Consider the following 19936-nt stretch of genomic DNA (forward strand, 5'->3'; position numbering starts at 1 on the left):
CCAAGGGAGAACCCATGGACATCAGCGCAATACGAGCGAGCCTCACAGCCACGGAGAAAGAGTCACGCCGTAAACAAGGATTGTGCCTATATTGTGGCAAAAAAGGCCACTACGTACGTGAATGCCCTGCCAAACCGAAGACGTCACGTTATCGGGCCAACCGGTCGGTAACAGCCGTGGTGGACATACCGGCGGAAAACTAGAGGACTCCAAGACCAGAGAAGGGGCATCTCGGAGTCACTCATCCATCCCTTCACTTTCCAACTCGGTCACTAAGGGACAACGACACCTGTTTATCACGGTGCACGTGGGAGTGCATGACCAGTGGATACCCGTTGTGGCCATGGTGGATTCAGGGGCCACTGGCATGTTTATGGACCACAACGAGGCATGCAGGCTAGGGCTAGTGCTTCTTCCCAAAGCAGTACCCGAAGACGTCTATGCGGTAGACGGAAGGCGATTGGTGACGGGGCCCATCGGACAGCACACGGGGGTCCTTCCAATGAGATATGGGAGGAACCATTTGGAACAAATCGATTTTAACATCATCCGAGCGCCCCAATATGGCGTCATATTGGGATTGCCGTGGCTACAGAAACACAACCCCTTTGTGGATTGGCCAACACATCGCATCGAAATGACGTCACCGTATTGCATCCTGCATTGTGGAATAAGAACGGAATCCCTTGACGCAGATGAGAGCGGGAGTCAGACGGTGGCTACAGCGGCAGAAAAAGATGTGGCTCTCCCCCAGGCTTATCACAGTTTTGAGGATGTATTTGATGAGGTGAAGGCGGAAGTGCTACCACCACATAGACAGTTTGACTGCCAGATCGACCTGGTGCCAGGGGCCAGCGTTCCCAGCGGCAGGCTGTATGCCCTGACGGAGCCTGAAAACGTGCATCTCCGGGGGTACCTGGATAAACTCCTCAAGCTAGGATTCATTCGCCCGTCCAAGTCTCCGGCCGCCTCGCCACTCTTCTTCATCCCGAAGGCTAATGGGGAGCTGAGAGCCTGTGTGGACTTTAGGGCATTGAATGCGATAACCATAAAAAATCGGTACCCCTTGCCTCTCATCAGTGTACTTCTGGAACAGGTCAAGAAAGCTCGTATCTACACCAAGTTGGATTTGAAAGGGGCATACCATCTGGTGCGCATGAGGGACGGAGACGAGTGGAAGACCGCCTTTAAGACCAGGTTCGGCCTTTTTGAGTACCTCGTCATGCCGTTCGGTCTGTGCAACGCCCCGGCAGCCTTTCAGTACTTTTTGAATGAGGTATTCAGAGAGGAGTTGGATATCTATGTGGTCGTATATATCGACGACATCCTCATCTATTCGTCCAGTGTGGAGGAGCACGTACACCACGTCAAAGCTGTGCTCCAAAAGCTGAGGGAAAACATGCTGTTTTGTAAACTCAGCAAGTGTGACTTCCACGTCACATCCGTGGAATTCCTCGGAGTGATGCTGAGTCCAGAGGGACAGGAGATGGCAGAACGAAAGATCAAGGCGGTGAAAGAATGGCCGGTGCCCCAAAGCGTGAAGGACGTCCAAAGTTTCATTGGCTTCGCCAACTTTTACAGGCGGTTTATAGATGGATTTTCAGGAGTGGTGGCCCCAATCACACAGCCACTGAGGAAGTCCAAGGAGTTTGTCTGGTCCCCTGAAGCGAACAAAGCCTTTGAGGCCCTGAAAAGCGCCTTTGGTAAGGCGCCGGTGTTGGCTCACCCCGATCCGGATCTCCCCTACGTGGTGGAAGCGGACGCGTCGGATGTGGCGCTGGGGGCTATCTTGTCCCAACGCAACCACGACACAGGGGTGCTTCATCCCGTTGCGTACATGTCCCGCAAACTCAACGACGCCGAACGCAACTACCATATTGCGGAGAAGGAGCTTCTCGCAATCAAGGACGCCTTCACCGAATGGAGGCATTGGTTGATGGGGGCAAGACATGTGGTATCGGTGTACACGGACCATCGGAACCTACAGTTCATGACGGCCACTAGACACCTTTCTCCCAGGCAGCTGCGGTGGATGATCTTCTTTGCGGGGTTCAACTTCCGCATCACATATCGGCCAGGGACGGAAAACCGGAAGGCGGACACCCTGTCCCGTCAATCTGCAGTTAAGGAACCATTGCCTGCAACCAAGCGTTCCATCATTTCCCCGAGGATGGTATTGGGGGTTATCCAACCGGATACTTTCCTGAGGGGAATAAAGAGAGGGATCAGGTCATTCGCATGGCGGAGGTGGCTCCTCAGTCACAGAGAATGGCAGCTGAAGGACGGGATACCCCTGAAGGGCAGGTGCCTATTGATACCCACGCCTAGGCTAAGGAAACAAGCATTCATCTGGTGCCATGACTCTCCATGCGCAGGTCATTTGGGCTTTGAAAAAACGGTGGCTAGCATGGGACGGCATTTCTGGTGGCCAACCATGAGAGTGGATGTCAGGAGGTGGGGACAGGAGTGTCCTACGTGTGCTACCATGAAGGCCGACCATGGCCGAACCCAAGGGCTCTTACATCCACTTCCGACCCCGGATAGACCATGGGATAGCATATCACTGGACTTCGTGGTGGGCCTACCGGTAGACCAGGGGATGACGGCAATACTGGTGGTGGTGGATTACTTGACGAAAATGGGGCACTTCATCCCCTGCAAGAGAGTCCCTACGGCCGGGGAAGTGGCGTCACTACTCCTAAAGAATGTGGTACGACTGCATGGATTACCTGGGGTGATCGTGTCGGACCGGGGGTCGCAGTTTACTGCGCAATTCTGGAAGACTTGGTGCACTGCGCTGCATGTTAAGACCGCCCTGTCCACCAGCTACCACCCTCAAACGGACGGCCAAACCGAGCGCCTGAACCAAACGCTCAAACAGTATCTGCGATGTTTTGTGGACCAGGGCAGGGAAGAATGGGTCGACTTGCTATGGGTTGCAGAGATAGCCTATAACAACGCCACTCACAGCTCCACACAGTCATCTCCGTTCTATAGCAACTATGGCCAACATCCCAGGTTCTTGCCATTTCTACATCCGTTCAGAGAGGACAGGATTCCCGCCACAGCGGACAGGGTGGCACACATAAAAGACACGTTGATGCGCTCAAGGGCTGTCCTAATAGAGGCCAAGAGAAGATACAAGGCTGCGGCAGATAGGAAGAGAAGGCCCGGGCCACTGTACCGCACTGGAGACTACGTCTGGATATCCACAAGAAACATGAGGTTTCGAAAGAACAGTGTGTTCCATCCCAAGTACATGGGCCCCTATCGAATTACCAAGTGTATGGGTCCCGTGAACGTGAAGGTGTGCTTGCCCAAGTCATTGCGGATACACCCTGTCTTTCATGTATCATTGCTCAAACCAGCACCCTCCAAGCCGTCTGGGACACCTAGGCCGGTATGCGTGGAGTCGGAGGTGGAGTATGAAGTGTCGGGCATACGGACGTCCAAATGGCGCAGGGGGAAGCTGTGGTACCTGGTTGCGTGGAAAGGCTATGGCCCGGAGGAGCATTCATGGGAACCGGCTGAAGGGGTTCATGCTCCGCGCTTGGTCTCCTTGTTCCATCGGCGTTTTCCTGCCAGCGCTGGACCCGTGGGGAGCCGCTGAGAGGGAGGATGTACTGTCAAGAATTCCTGTCATACAAGGGAAACACGCCCTTATGTAAACAGGAGAGCTGTTACATAACTCAAGGGAAACACGCCCTTATGTAAACAGGAGAGCTGTTACATAACTCAAGGGAAACACGCCCTTATGTAAACAGGAGAGCTGTTACATAACTCAAGGGAAACACGCCCTTATGTAAACAGGAGAGCTGTTACATAACTCAAGGAAAACACGCCCTATAAAGGGAGGAACCGGGAGGTACAAGGCTGTCGGATATTGTGTTTACACCGACGTACCTGCTTCGTGAAGAGCAGTGTTCCGGAGTGGTGCTCCAGTAAGGCAAGAACGGAGGTAGGTCGAGTCGTTACTCCCTGGGCCGTGTCTTGCCCCATCGTCACCTGTGAAGGACCCGGAAGCTCTACCGGTCAACCATTGAGCTTCGCTTTTTGACTCGGCTGAGTCCAAGCGCAGTGGCGCTTTTGCTGGTTGGAGTCGTAACTCCCAGCCCGACCAGAGACACAGGGACTGCCAGCTGTAACGCACACCAGGAGGTGTTTGCCGCGTTACAGACTCGGAAGTCCACAGGATCGATCGAGCGGCTGCTCTCGGTTCAGTCTTCTTGCTTGTGATTGGGGTATCGGTGACGCATCACCAGGAGGTGACTCCGCGTCCCGGTGCAGTCTGAGGAAGAGGTTGAGCGGCTGCTCCCTTCAGGTAGAGACCCCGGCTGGGTGTTTCCCTGACTCCTCGATTCTCCCCAACACTCTTCGTGCCCCTCACAGCCTACCGATTGGCATTGTCGGCCATTTCATTTCTGCCCTCTGTTGGCATACGCCGGGATCGGCGTATATGCAGAGGACGGTTAGGACCATCCGTGCTGTGGGCTGGTAACGTACTTAGCCTGGAGGATTCCAGTGACTATAACTTTTGTTTGTTCTTTGTATTTTATTTGCCTTCATTAAAAGAACTAACCCTTCACAAGTGGTTGCGTCCTCATTGTCGTGTCTGTTAAACGATCCTGAGACGTTCAGGGCGTTACATCCTCACTCCCATCCGTCACCATGAGGAGAGCAAGCTCAGATCATTCATGTGGTCTGGCCTCGTCGTTCCACAATCTCGTACGGACCAGTCCACCGGTCCTGGAGGGCCCTAAGCTCCCCAGGCTCCATGACCCACACCTTCTGTCCAGCGTCCAACTCCACCGTCCGAGCGTTGCGGTCATACCACTCCTTCATGACGGCTTGGCTAGCCTCTAGGTTGGTTGAGGCTTCCTTCCAGAGCTTGGCCATCTGGCTGCGGAATGCCAGCATGTAGCTGACGACATCATGGGGAAGTTTCTTCGAAGTCTTCTCCCACCCCTCCTTCACCAGGCTGAGGGGCCCCCTAACGGGGTGGCCATAGAGCAGCTCAAAAGGGCTGAAACCCGACTCCCTTCTGCGGCACCTCACGGTATGAAAACAGCAGGCAAGGGAGGAGGACGTCCCACTTCCGCCTCAAGTCCTCTGGTAGACTCCGGATCATCCCCTTTAAAGTCTTATTAAAACGCTCTACGAGCCCGTTAGTCTGGGGGTGGCAAGGGGCGGAGAACCGATAGGTCACCTCACACTCCTTCCACATGGCCTGCATGTAGGCCGACATGAAATTCTTGCCCCTGTCTGACACCACGACCTTGGGGAATCCCACTCGGGTAAAAATCCCCAGTAGGGCCCGCGCCACCACCGGTGCAGTGATGGTCCTCAGAGGAATAGCCTCCGAGTACCGAGTGGCATGGTCCACTAACACCAGAATGAACCGGTGTCCCGCGAGGTCGGGGGGTCCAACGGCCCCACAATGTCAATTCCGACCCGCTCAAACGGGGTCCCGACCACCGGGAGCGGTTCCAAAGGGGCCTTCAACATAGTCCCAGTCTTGCCACTCGCCTGGCATGTCTTACAGGTCTTGCAGTAGGTGTCAGAGGCAACTCTCATCCTGGGCCAATAAAAATGTGGGACCAACCGTGCAAAGGTTTTGTCCTGACCCAGGTGTCCAGCTAAGGGTATTTCATGCGCCAATTCCAATAGGAAGGCCCGGTAGCATTGGGGAACCACTAAGGCCCTCGAGGATCCATGCACCGTAACCTTAGGCTCACTGTAAAGGAGGCCATCCTCCCAATACACATGATAACTGCCAGTCTCCTGATTGGTCGCTTGGGCTTCGGCCTGCCACCGCATGCCATCAAGCGCGGGGCACTCCCTCTGCGCCCGACAGAATTCTTCCCGGGTAGGCCCTCCTTCCACATGCCACTCGGCAAGGGTCGGCAAGTCCCCCACGAGAACAACATTCACCTCCGCGGACTCCGGGGGTACCTCCGCGGGCTCCCCATCCATCACACAGGGCGTGTCCTCCACAACATTCTCCTCTCCATGACCGGCATTGGGTTGGGCCATTGTCCCAGGCTCCAACCCGGGTTGAGTTCCTTGCCAGGCAGCCATGGACCTCGTGACTACGCAAGTCCACCCTGGTAGCCCCAGCATTTAAGTGTGGGCTCTAAACTCCACTTCTTTCCAGACGGTGTGTTCTAGATCATTTCCTAGTAAACACTCCACAGGCAAGGCAGGGCTCACAGCAACTCTCAACGGGCCTTTCACTCCTCCCCACTCAAAGGGAACTTGAGCCACAGGATAGTCACTCACACTGCTGTCAGAAAATACGGCCGGATGGAACTCATCAGGGATCACCTGCTCAGGGGACACCAGCCGCCTCACTATGGTGGTCATGCTGGCACCTGTGTCCCTCAGAGCCTCCACCACCTCCCCGTTAACCTTCACCCTCTGCTGGTACTTAGCAGTGTTAGATGGTAAGGACGTCTCTGGGATCATCTCCCTATCCCCGAGCGAAACCAGGGTCAGGCCTGTCTACTCCCCTTCCCTATCTAGGAGCAGCTCCACCCCAAGTGCTACAGTAGCCACCCCGGGGCTCTTCCCTCCCGTGGGGGCTGGGGGTCTCTTGCGACACTTAGGATCGTCCTTGTAGTGTCCAATCTCCCCACACTCGTAGCATCGGACAGTTCTTGGCTGCTGACTCTTGTCAGGGTAGGTGGGCTTTGGGGAACTGGACTGAGGTGGGGTACCTACTCCTTTCCCAAACTGTCTAGTTTGTGGGCCTCGTGAGAACTCTGTCTTTTTATCTCCGCCCTCCTTCTTCTGGGGGAAACCCTGTCCGCCTTTCGGGCCATCTCCCCCGGGGCCCTTGTGAGACACCCGGGTGCTAACCCAAATGTCCACCTCCTCCGCAAGCTCACGGGGATCAGTCAGCTTGCGGTCCACCAAATGTTGGCGCAGCTCCGGAAAACATTTATCCAAGAGGTGCTCTCTCAAAAATAAATTGTACAGGCCCTCATAATCATGCACCTCGCTGCCACGCACCCAACCATCCAGAGCCTTGCGGGCATAGTCAAAAAAATCTACCCAGTTTTGCGTGGACAGCTTATGGCTGCCACGGAACTTCTGGCGATACCTTTCAGGGTTGAGGCCAAACTTCTTAAGTAGCGCCTCCTTCATGGGGATATACTTGACTTGGTCCGCCTTCACTAGATACAAGAGGGTGTCCCTGACATTGGGAGGTATGTATCAATACAGGCCACCCCCCCAGTTGCTTTCAGGCACCCCATGGGCTGTCAAGGCCACCTCATACGCCTCCAGCCACTTGGCGATGTCATCCCCCACAGTGTAACTCACGATCACATCTTTGGGTAGATAAAACTTAGGCTCATGTAGAGCCTTCGGTACGCTGCCACCCTTAGCATTTCCTGGCGCACCTAACTGTAATGCTCGGAGCTCCAACTCTTTACTTTGAAGCTCATGCGCCAGCTTCTTTGTCTACATTGCAAATCTCCTACCTTCCCTTTCTCTCTCTCATTTCGTGGTCCAGCTTGGCAAGCTCCCACTTCAATTGCCTCTCCTCCCTCCTGTCCTCATATTCTTCTGGTGACACACTCCTCCTAGACCCTACACTACTGCCTACCCCGGAACGTCTCCCTGGTAGCAAGTTTTCAGTGACATCAATCTGCAGTAGGTCTAGCTCTTCCTGTGCGCCCACCTCCTGCGGTGCGCCCTGCCCCTCCTGTCCCCCATCCCCTCTCCCCTCTGGGTGGGCCTCTACCCATGCCCTCAAGGCTGCACGGAGCTCCTCTCCTTTGGCTCTCCGCACACCAGGCACCCCCATCTCCTGCCCGAATTCTCTCAGCTGCCTCACTATATACCGTTCAAGGTTGGCTAACTGGAACTCCATTTTGACAAGACAGGTGGGGACCCAGACATCAAAGGAAAAGACACTAGGACGTAGGTAACAGTACCGGGCTAACCAGGACTCCGCACACTCAGTTTAGACAGTGGGGGTCAATTGATGCAGAAATCAAATACACAATAGGCGTCCAATTGCGGCGCCCACTGTCTCACTGGAGGGTGTTGTATAGTCACAGGTCCTAATCCCACCGCTCACCAACAATGTAGGAACTGGGGTCACCAGTCCCCCTGGGGGTAGCTTGGCGCGAGCAGGTAGGCACCCGAAGGCTTAAGTGTAAAGTGACCATACAGCACACACATCCACTGAGGCAGGAAACACACGCAATGACTAACACCACACCAGTGAGGTTGAGTAAAAATCAGATAGCTTTATCTAGATCAGAGTCAGGTTTCTGTGCATGTATCTGTTGGTTTGCTCTATTTGTTGTATTTGACGCCGTGCACCCTATCTGTTTTTCCTCCCCTTCTGGTTTAGATACCTTGTATACTTTTCTATTAGTTTCACTGTATGATCCCCTTTGGATTACTCTAGATTTTCCTCCTCTTTCCCTTCACCTTATCTCAGAAACATCATGGAAAGCATTAAAACCTTCGGCTTCTCAGATGAAGACTTTGCCCGTATGATCGGGATTACCACTGATAGCAATAAACAATTTACGCTATCTAGGGGCCTCGAAGAGGAATGGACAAAACTTTTGAATCTCAAAAAGAAATCTAAACGCACGGAGGCACATGCCAACTTCATGCTGGAATATCTTAAGGCGGGTACCATCCCCATAGGCCTAAGTGTTTGCAACATCCCGGGTCTCTTTGTCGAACTGAGACTTCTTCTGGAAAAATGGGCCCTAATCTCTAATAGATGTTCCAGAGATTGGATGATGCTGATAGTTGAAACCGCTAGAGAGGTCCTTTCCATTCCCAATAAAGAAATCGATGAAATGGAAGAAAAACTCAAACGAGAGAACGCTGTTGAGATAGGAAAAAGTAAACTGGAAGAAATCTCACTTGAACTTGACTCCTTCTCTGAGTATCTCTTCTAGAGAAAGACTGACAAATTCAAAAAAGACATCAGGCTTTTCTCTCAAGAGCGAGCCTATCCATACCTGACTCCTAACTTCTATACTAACAGAGAAGATTCTTACTCAAGCTACCCCAACAATCCTAGTAGTACCAGATGGAACAACAGACGGATTGTTACGTTCTCTGATACTACGGACTCAGACAGCGAGGAACCCATCAACTATAATCCCAACTATAACCCGGCGTACCAATCTAGACAAGAGAATTTCGACAGAACCACCCAGTCGAATCGTTTTTTAGGGAATCGCAGAGGCAACTTTCGCCCCAGGAACCGGAACCCCAGACAGAGGGGTTTCCGTCAGGATCCAATACAACCTCAGATGTACATACAAACGAGGCAACAACAATATTGGAAAACATAAGCAACATCCCTGTTTTCAATCTGTCACTAAAAACTATAAATCCTGAGACATCCAAACTGCTATCTAGAGGGTTGTCCTTCGTTCCATCTGCCAACTTCAATAAATTTGAATTTATTAAGGACCTCCATTCCTTCTTCCGCAAAATTAGACTAAAAAAATTCTTTCAGATCAAGCCCCTTGCTGATAATATCAACAACCGATCTGGACTCAGACCTCCCTCTGAATTCACTCCATCTTTGGATTCCCTGGGACCTGAAGTCCTTATCTTTGAGAAGGCTGTCTTGACTAGAATTCAACAAACTTTGAAATATGTTCCAAAACCGGCACCTAACCTCCTCAAAGAAGAAAATGATGCCCTTCGTACCCGTAGAGATAATGAACAACTCACCATCAAACCGTGCGATAAGGGAGGTGGGATTGTCATCTTTGACACACCCACATACATTGACAAAATGAACAATCTTTTATCGGTAGTCAAACACTACAAGCGTATCACTATCAATTCTGAGCCAGCATTGAAACATCGCATTCTGACTATGGTGCGTAATGCTGTGGATGAAGGATACCTGTGTACTAAGGAAGCTGAGTTCCTTACTCCTCTCCACTCCCGACTGCCGATCATCTACGGGGTGCCCAAGACCCACAAAAACGCATCTGATCCCCCCCTGAGACCCATCGTTTCCACCATTGGGGCTGCTACGGAGCCACTTTCTAAGTATGTCGACCATTTTTTAAAACCATTGGTTGCCAACCTTGAATCTTATGTCAAGGATACTGGCCACTTCATCGCCAAGATTGAGAATTTAGACTACCATAGTGACAGGGAATTCCTTGTCACTATGGACGTTAAGTCCCTATATACGAACATTCCCCAAGAGGGAGCCCTATCGGCCATTCAAGATATCTTGAGTTCTGAACCTGATATTACCAATGCCCCCTTCATCCTTCAATGTCTGAAAACCATACTAGGTGAAAACTACTTCGAATTCAACAACGAATATTTCCAACAAACCCAGAGAGTCAGTATGGGGGCTGCTTGTGCCCCGAGTGTGGCATGTCTATATATATGGGTATGTTTGAAAGAATCAACATCTACAATGAGATTGCCCCCTTTTTCGAGAATGTCTTTGCCTGGTCCCGTTTCATAGATGACATTTTTTTCATCTGGAAGGGTGACTCGGCCTCCCTGGACGACTTTGTTCGATGGATCAACCTTGCTGATGAAAATCTGAAATTTACTGTCCACTCCAGTAACAACAGGATTGAATTCCTTGATGTGTGGGTTGAGCACAAAGACAACCATCTATTTGTCTCCTTATACATCAAGCCCACCGCTAGTAACACGTTGCTCCAATTCGACAGCTACCACCCCCGCTGCCAAAGGGAAGGCATTCCCTTCAGCCAATTTCTTCGTCTCCGGAGAAACTGTACTGAGATGAAGGACTTCCTTTGCCAGGCTGACATCTTGAAAACTAAACTTTTGAACAGGGGCTATCCCCCCAAATTGGTGAAGAACTCTCTCAAAAGAGCCAGGTATTATAACCGTGACTCGATGTTCCAACAAAAGGAAGAAAAAGCCATGGATCGGTTAGTGTGTGTTACTAGACATTCGATAATTAACCACAAAATTCGTCAGGCTATCAATTCTCTCTGGTATCTCCTAAACATGGGTGACAATGATCGATTGCCTAAACCCCTTTTTGCGTTCAGAAGGTACAAAAATCTCAGGAACCATCTAGTTTGTGGCAAAATACCAGAACTTTCTCCCTCCTTCCGCCAAATGTCCATCACTGGCCTCCCCCCCCATTACAGGTAACCATCGATGCGGTTCTTGTCAAGCATGTCCCAACGCCTTGGTCACACAAAATTTTAACATCAATAAACGTACCATCAATTTGATGGAAATGACTAACTGTCGAACTACGAATGTCATTTACGCGATTTTATGCCCATGTGACTTGACCTATATCGGTGAGACTGGTAGGGAATGTCGACTTAGGATGGGTGAACATAAATCTAACATTTGTCTAAAAAAGTCAGGGGCCCCCTTGGTCTCCCATTGGACTGAATTTGCCCATTCAGAACAAGATCTTAAATGGATCATTGTGGAAAAAATACACACCCCTGCGGGCAAGGATTCCACGACCCTTAGAAGGAAGAGGGAAGTCTTCTGGATATATTATCTGAATTCTGTTGCCCAGGGCCTCAATGAGATCTGCCCCTGGGAAAATGCTATAACATGGGTTGTTCTCTCGTGATTTATCAGTACTCTCTCCATTTGTCCCTTTGCCTCCCATAGTCTTCTGAGAGGTCTTCTTCTCTGTTGTTTCGTGTCCCTCACCTTTGAAATTGAACCTGAACCATTAGACCCCATTAATACTAGGGCCTTTTTCTGTATTATTTTAACCTATTTAGTTTTTACTTGGTTTCCATTTTGGCTAACTTCTATGAGGATGAAGGATTGATTTCTTTTTTCCACTTTGTTACCCCTGTAGACTAGCGCGAGTTCCCTATATCTCTGGGATCAGCCTGCATTTCATTCTACTTGTCGTTTAATTTCGGTTTAGGAAAAATTCATTTCTATTTGTTTAACCTAAAATGACCCTCCTTGGGACCTTCCCCTGCTTCATTCATACCTGAATGATGTACACTTACTTGGTGAATTTGCTTTTATTAACCTGATTACTTTACCATTTTCCCGTTTTGAGGGGATGACTGGGCGGATACTATTAGGTACATCTAACACTCTCTTTTTTCACTTGTTTTCTTGTTCTCCTGGAGACTTTGAGTAATACGTGCCTATGACGGTTAGGATTGTGCTTCGGTTTCACTCCATTCTGCTCTGTTCCAATATGGCCGCCAATGTTGTCAGCTTTTATTGTTTTGTATCCTGAGCCCTTTCTTTGTTTCCAAACTCTGCGTATCCACGCAAGATCCTCCATTCTCGACTTTGGGATTGGTCCCACTATATTTAAACTCTGGGTCATTAAGCTCAGATTCTTCGTGTTATCTAGGCTCATCATTGCTGCTACATTTTCGCTCGAGTGACGTGTTTATCAACGGTAAGATCTCCCCCCTCAGTCTCTCCGTTTAATCGTTCCCTTGTCCGTGCACTCCGTTTTGGGCGCTTTAACCTACCAGCTTGACTAGCGCATTTCCATGCTTCCGTTCTTTTTTATCACTTCTGAGCGGTGCGTATATGTATAGATCTTGCTTTAAAGCTACTGAGCTCATTGCCTAAAAGGTGCCTTATTAGGAACAGCCTTAGCCCTTTTTCCCCATTTTTTGACTTTGTTGTATTGGCCGCCCCCTTGCCAGCACTTTATGCCCTTTGAACTCAGTTCCTTATTCTCCTCTAGGCCCTGCTTCATATGGCCGGAGTTGAGATGCCCCCTATTCTCATCCGCTTAGCTACGACTGAGGAGATCAGTTTGCGGTGCGTTAAAGCTTACTGTTCCACCTGACGGCAGCCCCCTTTGTTTGGTAAGCGTCCTGTCTATGGTAGTCAGTCTGACTTGTAGCAGCGCCTGGACTTTATGTCAGCTGACCCCATTTTCCACCACTGCTCATTTTTCTACAGGAACAGTTTCACTTGTGGTCTCGGCCCCTCCTGATTCGTATATCTCCTATCCTCAGGGGAATCTACCCCTGACGTTCTAAATCCTCCTTGAGGAGCCTCATACCTGCCGTTCTGGAAGACCGCTATCTATCGGACCCAGCCTTTGGTAAGCCGCACTATTTTTCATACCTGTACTTACCCCCATCTTGGATTGTCTAGATCGTTTCTATGTTCATCTCATTTTACTGTTTCCTTCCATACATAGAACTGATGTGCCTTTCTATTTGATGCATATTTATTGCTCCTCGAATATTACCTAGAAGAGTTGATTCTCAATAGCACACTTGATTTAAAGGTATTGTCCTCTCTATATTAATTTTTTCTATATTATCCCTTCTGTAAATCCCCCAAGCATCTCTGTGTCTTTTACCCCTTGGTGGTCGGTTGGTTATATCTGCACCCTCCTGATATCATCTCCTTTATATCACTGGTGTTCTTTGATCTGTTCGTGAATATTTTGATCACTATCTCTTTGTCTTGATTCCACTTCACTGGGTGCACCTCGGTCTTATCCATCTAAAGCAACCTACCATTTTGGTTCTATGTTATTTATATATTATCTACGTTTGAACCTGGGCCTTACTGACTCGTATGTCAGATTTTTATCCTTTAGCCCCTATGTGACTCTAGTGACTCTTCTGTACCATTGAGAGCGCTGAAGGAGATTGAATATGCTACTTACCAGTATGCATCTGTTCTTGGCATGTAGGGCTGCTGACATTCATATCTGTGCATAGATCGCCGCCTAGTGTTGGGTCCGGATGTTTGCACGTTGTTGTCCTGGAAGAGTCTTCGAAGTATCCTTGGATAGGTGACTCCTCCCATGGACTACAGTGCGCATGGGCATCCTCTCCATCCTCAGATTGTTTTTCGCCATTGTGGCAGTGATGGAGTAGATACAGAAAGTGATGACCATGCTTGCAATAATTCTGAGAGCTGCAGCTGCGACAGGCGCCGGGGAGGAGGGAGGGCGATATGAATGTCAGCAGCCCTACATGCCAAGAACAGATGCATACTGGTAAGTAGCATATTCAGTTCGAGGCATGTGGGCTGCTGAATTCATATCTGTGCATAGAATACATAGCAGTGCCCTCTATTGGCGGCGGCTACCCGTGCCAGCTGCAGCGGTCTGAAAAAGTGTTTTGAGAACAGCCTGTCCTACAGCTGCCTGCTGTTTTGACTGCACATCTACGCAATAGTGTTTTGTAAATGTGTGTGTAGTGGACCATGTGGCTGCTCTGCATATATCATGCAGGGGAATATTTCCTAGGAAGGCCATGGAAGCCCCCAACTTGCGTGTTGAGTGGGCTCGTGGTGGAATAGTTAATGTGCGTTTTGCCTTTTGATAACAGATTTGAATACACTTAACTATCCATCTGGCTATCCCTGCTTTGGAGATGGCGTTACCTTTGTGGTGTGGGGCAAAGGCAACGAATAGTTGTTTTGTCTTCCTGAAGGGTTTAGTCCTGTCGATGTAGTACATGAGGGCCCTCCGTACATCTAGTGTATGTAATGCCCGCTCTGCAACAGTTTGTGGGTTTTGGAAGAAAACGGGCAGTTCAATAGTCTGGTTCATGTGGAACTGCGATATTACTTTGGGCATGAATTTGGGGTTGGTACGTAGTACGACCCTGTTGGCGTGAACCTGAATAAATGGCTCTTGAACGGTTAGTGCCTGGAGTTCACTAACTCTTCTTAGGGAAGTGATCGCTACCAGGAAGGCTACTTTCCAGGTAAGGAATTGAATCTCGCATGAGTGTAGAGGTTCAAAGGGTGGACCCATCAGGCGTGTGAGGACCAAGTTGAGGTTCCACATTGGAGCCGGTGGGTGACTAGGTGGAATGACTCGTTTGAGTCCTTCCAAGAATGCTTTGATGGCAGGCACTCTGAATAGAGAGAGGTGCTGCCTGGTTTGCAGATAGGCTGATATTGCGGTCAAATGGACACGTATAGAGGTGTACGCCAGATTGCATCGGTATAGGTGTAAGAGGTAACATATGATGTCGTGGATGGATGCGTCCAGCGGGTTAATGTCATTATTACCGCAATAAATGACGAACCTTTTCCATTTGGCTGCATAGCAAGCTCTTGTAGTGGGTCTCCTGGCCTCCTTGATGATGTCCATGCAGTCAGGTGGCAGATTGAGATAGCCAAACTCTAGGACTTCAGGAGCCAGATCGCCAGGTTCAGCTGTTGCGGATCTGGGTGCTGAACCTCTCCATGGTTCTGCGTCAAATGCGCGGGTTTGATCCGCAGCCTTTGATGCGGTACCACGGAAAGTTCGAGGAAGGTGGTGTACCACGGCTGGCGTGCCCACGTGGGAGCAACTAGGACGAGTGTCAGGGAGTGTTGTCGGAGTTTGCGAGCCACCAGCGGTATCAACGGTGCTGGGGGAAAAGCGTACGCAAATCTGCCGGACCAGTTCATCCATATCGCATTGCCCTGCGACTGCGGATGTGGGAATCTGGCGGCGAAGCTTTGGCATTTTGCGTTTTCGCTTGTCGCGAATAGGTCTATCTCTGGGTGACCCCACTGCTGGAAGTACGGTTGGAGTACTGATGGGTGTAACTCCCACTCGTGCATCTGGTGGCTGTGTCTGCTGAGCAGATCCGCCATCTGGTTGTCCTTGCCGGGGAGGTGTTCTGCCATGAGGAACATGTTCCTCTGAATGGCCCACTTCCACATGCTCTGAGCCAGATGAGACAACTGTGGAGAGTGTGTCCCTCCCTGTTTCTGTATGTAGTACATTGCGGTCATGTTGTCCGTCCGGATCAACACGACCTTGTTGCACAGATGTACTTTGAAAGCCTTCATGGCCAGGAAGATTGCCATCAGTTCCAGAAGGTTGATGTGCATCTTCTTCTGTTGTGTCGTCCATAGTCCCTGCACTGTGTAGTGTAGTACATGAGCTCCCCATCCCTGGAGAGACGCGTCCGCTGTCAGTACTATTTGTGGAACAGGCTCTTGGAACGGTCGCCCCTTGCAAAGGTTTTGTGGATTCCACCAATGCAGAGAGTTGTATGCCCGACCGCTCACCAACACTAGGTCTTTCAACTGTCCTTGAGCCTGATTCCACTGACGTGCTAGGCACTCCTGAAGTGGGCGCATATGTAATCTCGCGTGCGGGACTATGAAGATGCAGGAGGCCATCATGCCTATCAACTGCATAAACACTCGCGCTGGAAGCGAGTGATTGGGTTTGAACTTGGAGATCAGCAGTTGTATGCTGTTGATCCTCACTAAACTTGGCTGAGCTGAGGCCGCCAGAGTGTCTATAGTCGCGCCCAGGTACTGTTGTACGTGTGCGGGCTGGAGATGGGACTTTGGGTAATTTAGTGAGAATCCCAGACTGTGAAGAAGGTGAATGGTGCGGGACATATGGCTTGCACATTGCTGGGCCGACTTCGCTTGAACGAGCCAGTCGTCTAGGTAGGGGTAGACGTGTATATGCTGCCTCCGTAAGTGTGCTGCCACCGTAGCTAGGCACTTCGTGAAAACCCTGGGCGCTGTTGTCACGCCGAAGGGAAGGACTTTGAACTGATAGTGCTGCCCCTGAACAGTAAACCTGAGGTATTTTTTGTGTGAGGGGTGGATGGGTATGTGGAAGTACGCATCCTTGAGGTCCAGTGATGCTAGGAAGTCTCCCTGCTTGAGAAGCGGAAGGACTTGCTGTAGAGTGAGCATGTGAAAGTGCTCTGAAAGAATGTACTGGTTCAGGGGTCTCAGGTCTAATATAGGCCTGAGCGACCCGTCCTTTTTTGGAATTAAGAAGTAGAGGGAGTAAACCCCCGTGCCCTGCTCGTGGATGGGTACGAGCTCGATAGCGCCTTTTAGAAGCATACTTTCTACCTCTTGCTGTAAGAGCGTTAAGTGCTCTGAGGACATAGGACGGTTTCTTGGTGGTATTGTGGGTGGAGTGGAAGTTAACTCCAGACAGTAACCGTGTTTTATAATATCTTTGACCCACCTGTCCGTGGTGATGGAGTTCCACGTGGACAGGAACCGTTGTAGCCTTCCCCCGACAGGTGTTATGTGGTCGGGAGGAAGGGAGAGGGCGTCACTGCTTGTTCTTGGGGGAGGACCTGGTGTTGCCGTAGCCACGTCCTCTGCCCTTGGTACTGGAGCCACGATAGCCACCTCGGGTGTTCTTATCGTAGGTGGTCTGCGTATTACCCTTGTTATATGTTTGTTGTGACCCCTGTCCTCTACCTGCCCCCTTGTTTCCGGGGCGACGAAAGGAGCCGCTCCGAAAGGACTGAGTTTGTAGGGCGCCCATGGACTTTGCAGTGTCCGTGTCCTTTTTTATCTTCTCGAGGGTGGTGTCAACCTCAGGTCCGAACAAAAAGTCGGGGTTGACGGGCTGATTAAGTATATTGTTTTGTACCTCAGGCTTGAATCCTGAGATACGTAGCCAGGCGTGACGTCGTAGGATGACGCTAGTGTTGATGGCCCTGGCAGCCGTGTCTGCAGCGTCTAGTGCACATTTAATGGCAGCATTTGTGAGTAGCTGTCCCTCTCTGATAAGGATTTCTGCACCTTCTTTGTAGGGGTCAGGGAGGTGCTGAAGAAGTTGCTCCAGTGTGTCATAGTGCGCTCTATCGTAGCGAGCGAGGAGCGCTTGAGTGTTAGCTATGCGCCATATGTTTGCAGCTTGTGCGGCAACTCGCTTGCCGGAGGTCTCTAGCACCTTGGACTCTTTGTCCGGGGGAGGAGCGTCACCCGTTGTCTGCGAGTGTGCCCTCTTGCGGGCATTCGCCACAACGATGGAGTCGAGTGGTAATTGGCCTCTGATGTAAGTAGGATCCCCAGGTGCTGATCTGTATTTTTTATCGATCCTGGGGTTTATCACTCGTGCCCTGGTGGGTTCCTTGAAAATGTCAGTGGCTGGCTTGAGGACCCCCTTCAACATTGGCAGAGTCTTTACATGTCTTTCTGAGGATGCAAAGGTGTCCATTAGAAAGTCATCTTCGATGATATCAGAGTGAAGCTGTACATCATGGTTGTTTGCCGCACGTTCAATCAGAGCGTTGAACGCCGCAGTATCCTCTGTGGGTGATGTTTTTGGCCCATATAGTTGTGTGTCCTGTGCATCAAGAGGTGCACTGGGGTCTGCAGGGTCGCCCCAAGTTTGGTCAGGGTCCTGCTGGTCATCAGGGTCCGTGTCCACATGGTAGGGGACTTGTTCATCCAAGTAGTCCCCCAATGCATCCGTGTCGGAGCGTGTGGGGGAGGCCCGGTGTGGATCCTGGTAGGGTGAATAGAAGGGTTCATACAGGAGAGGTTCTGAGTCCACAGGCAGCTTCCTCTTTAGCGGGATCCTGAAAGGTTCCAATGGCGGTTCCGAAGTTATCCTTCGGCCGTGGAGAATCATCCTGCCAGTGTCGGCGTCGATGACGTGTGACGGAGACGGCTCGACAGGTGTAACCGCAGTTTTGGTGACCTGTGTCCTGAGTTGAAACGCCTTCGGGATTGTGGGTGGAGGCAAGCCGAAGGTAATGCTGGTCGGCACCGACGAAACCGCCGGAGCCGAACCGGAACCCGACGGGTCCTGGAGGGCGTCCTTGGATCTGCAGCCTGGCATCGCGCCAGGCCGTACTCGGGGCGCCTTAGAGGTCGTGGCCCCCGCCAGGGTCGTCGAGGCGGCTGCAGATATCTTCTGCGCCCGTGGCGCATCGAGTCGAGGTGCGGAGATCACCGTCGACGTCTTCGACACGTGAGGTTTTGGTGTCGTCGAGGGAGTGCTGCGAGGCGTAGCAGGCGGGACGGCCCTCGGTGTCGGTGGCGTCGACGCCGGTAACCGGGCAGGTTTGTCGGCGCCGATGACCTTCTTCCGTTTGTCGACTCCCATGTCGCCCGTCTCGAGTTCGGCACCGAAGTCTCTCTTGGTGCGGTCGGTGCCGACCCGGTGCGCTGGCGTCGAAGGTGTTGAAGGCCTCGATCCGACTAGCGCCACTTTCAGTTTCGGTTTCGTAGGAACCTGAGCAGCTTTCGGTTTCGGTTTCGTGGAAGGGAAACCAGCTGGCTTAAGCGGTAATGGCTGCCGCTGAACGTCCGAGGCCGGGCCCGAGGGCGGGGCCGAAGGACTGCGTGATAGGTCTCGGGTAAGGCCCGAAGGCGATCCCTCGACCGGAGCCATAGTCTGTGGCGCTGGTGAAATTTCGGTCTGAACAGGTAGGCCTTGTTCATCATCGGAGCTACTCTCTTCGGCTCCTAAGGCCTCCTCGTCGTCTCCTACCTCGGTGTCGTCTTCACCTCTGTGGAAGAGTGACTCGTCGGCCTCGTCCGATCCGGGTTCGTGTTCGTGTTCGGAAACGGGACTGGAGGGTAAGACTTCTACTTCTTCGACGTCGTCAGCCTCGTCGAAGATGTCAGCTGGGGCCGGTGCCGCGTGCTGCGCTTCGAGCCTCGCCGCTCGACGATTCCGCAGAGTCTTCTTTGAACGGAACCGGGCACAGGCCATACATGTCGATTCGTCGTGGTCCGGCGAAAGGCATTTGTTGCACACCGGATGGACGTCGATGTGTGGGTACTTCGCATTGCATACCGGACACCTTTTGAATGGCGTCCTGGATTCCATCGTCGAAGTAGAGTCGATGGACAGGCAAATGCGAACAAAGTCGGTGCTGAAAGTTAGTAAACTAACAAAAAGTATCGAAACCCGATCGATAAACAGTACCGACGCGAACTAAAGGCCTTGTGGCCTCGACAAAAGTTTTTCCTAACTTGAGCTAAGATAGCACATCCGAACCCAATGGCGGAAAAAAACAATCTGAGGATGGAGAGGATGCCCATGCGCACTGTAGTCCATGGGAGGAGTCACCTATCCAAGGATACTTCGAAGACTCTTCCAGGACAACAACGTGCAAACATCCGGACCCAACACTAGGCGGCGATCTATGCACAGATATGAATTCAGCAGCCCACATGCCTCGAACACTATGATGTCAATGTATTGTGAACAGAATGTTCTTTCAAATCTTGATTT

The sequence above is a fragment of the Triturus cristatus genome, chromosome 11, assembly GCF_964204655.1.
Source record: "Triturus cristatus chromosome 11, aTriCri1.1, whole genome shotgun sequence".
Lineage (NCBI taxonomy): Eukaryota > Metazoa > Chordata > Amphibia > Caudata > Salamandridae > Triturus > Triturus cristatus.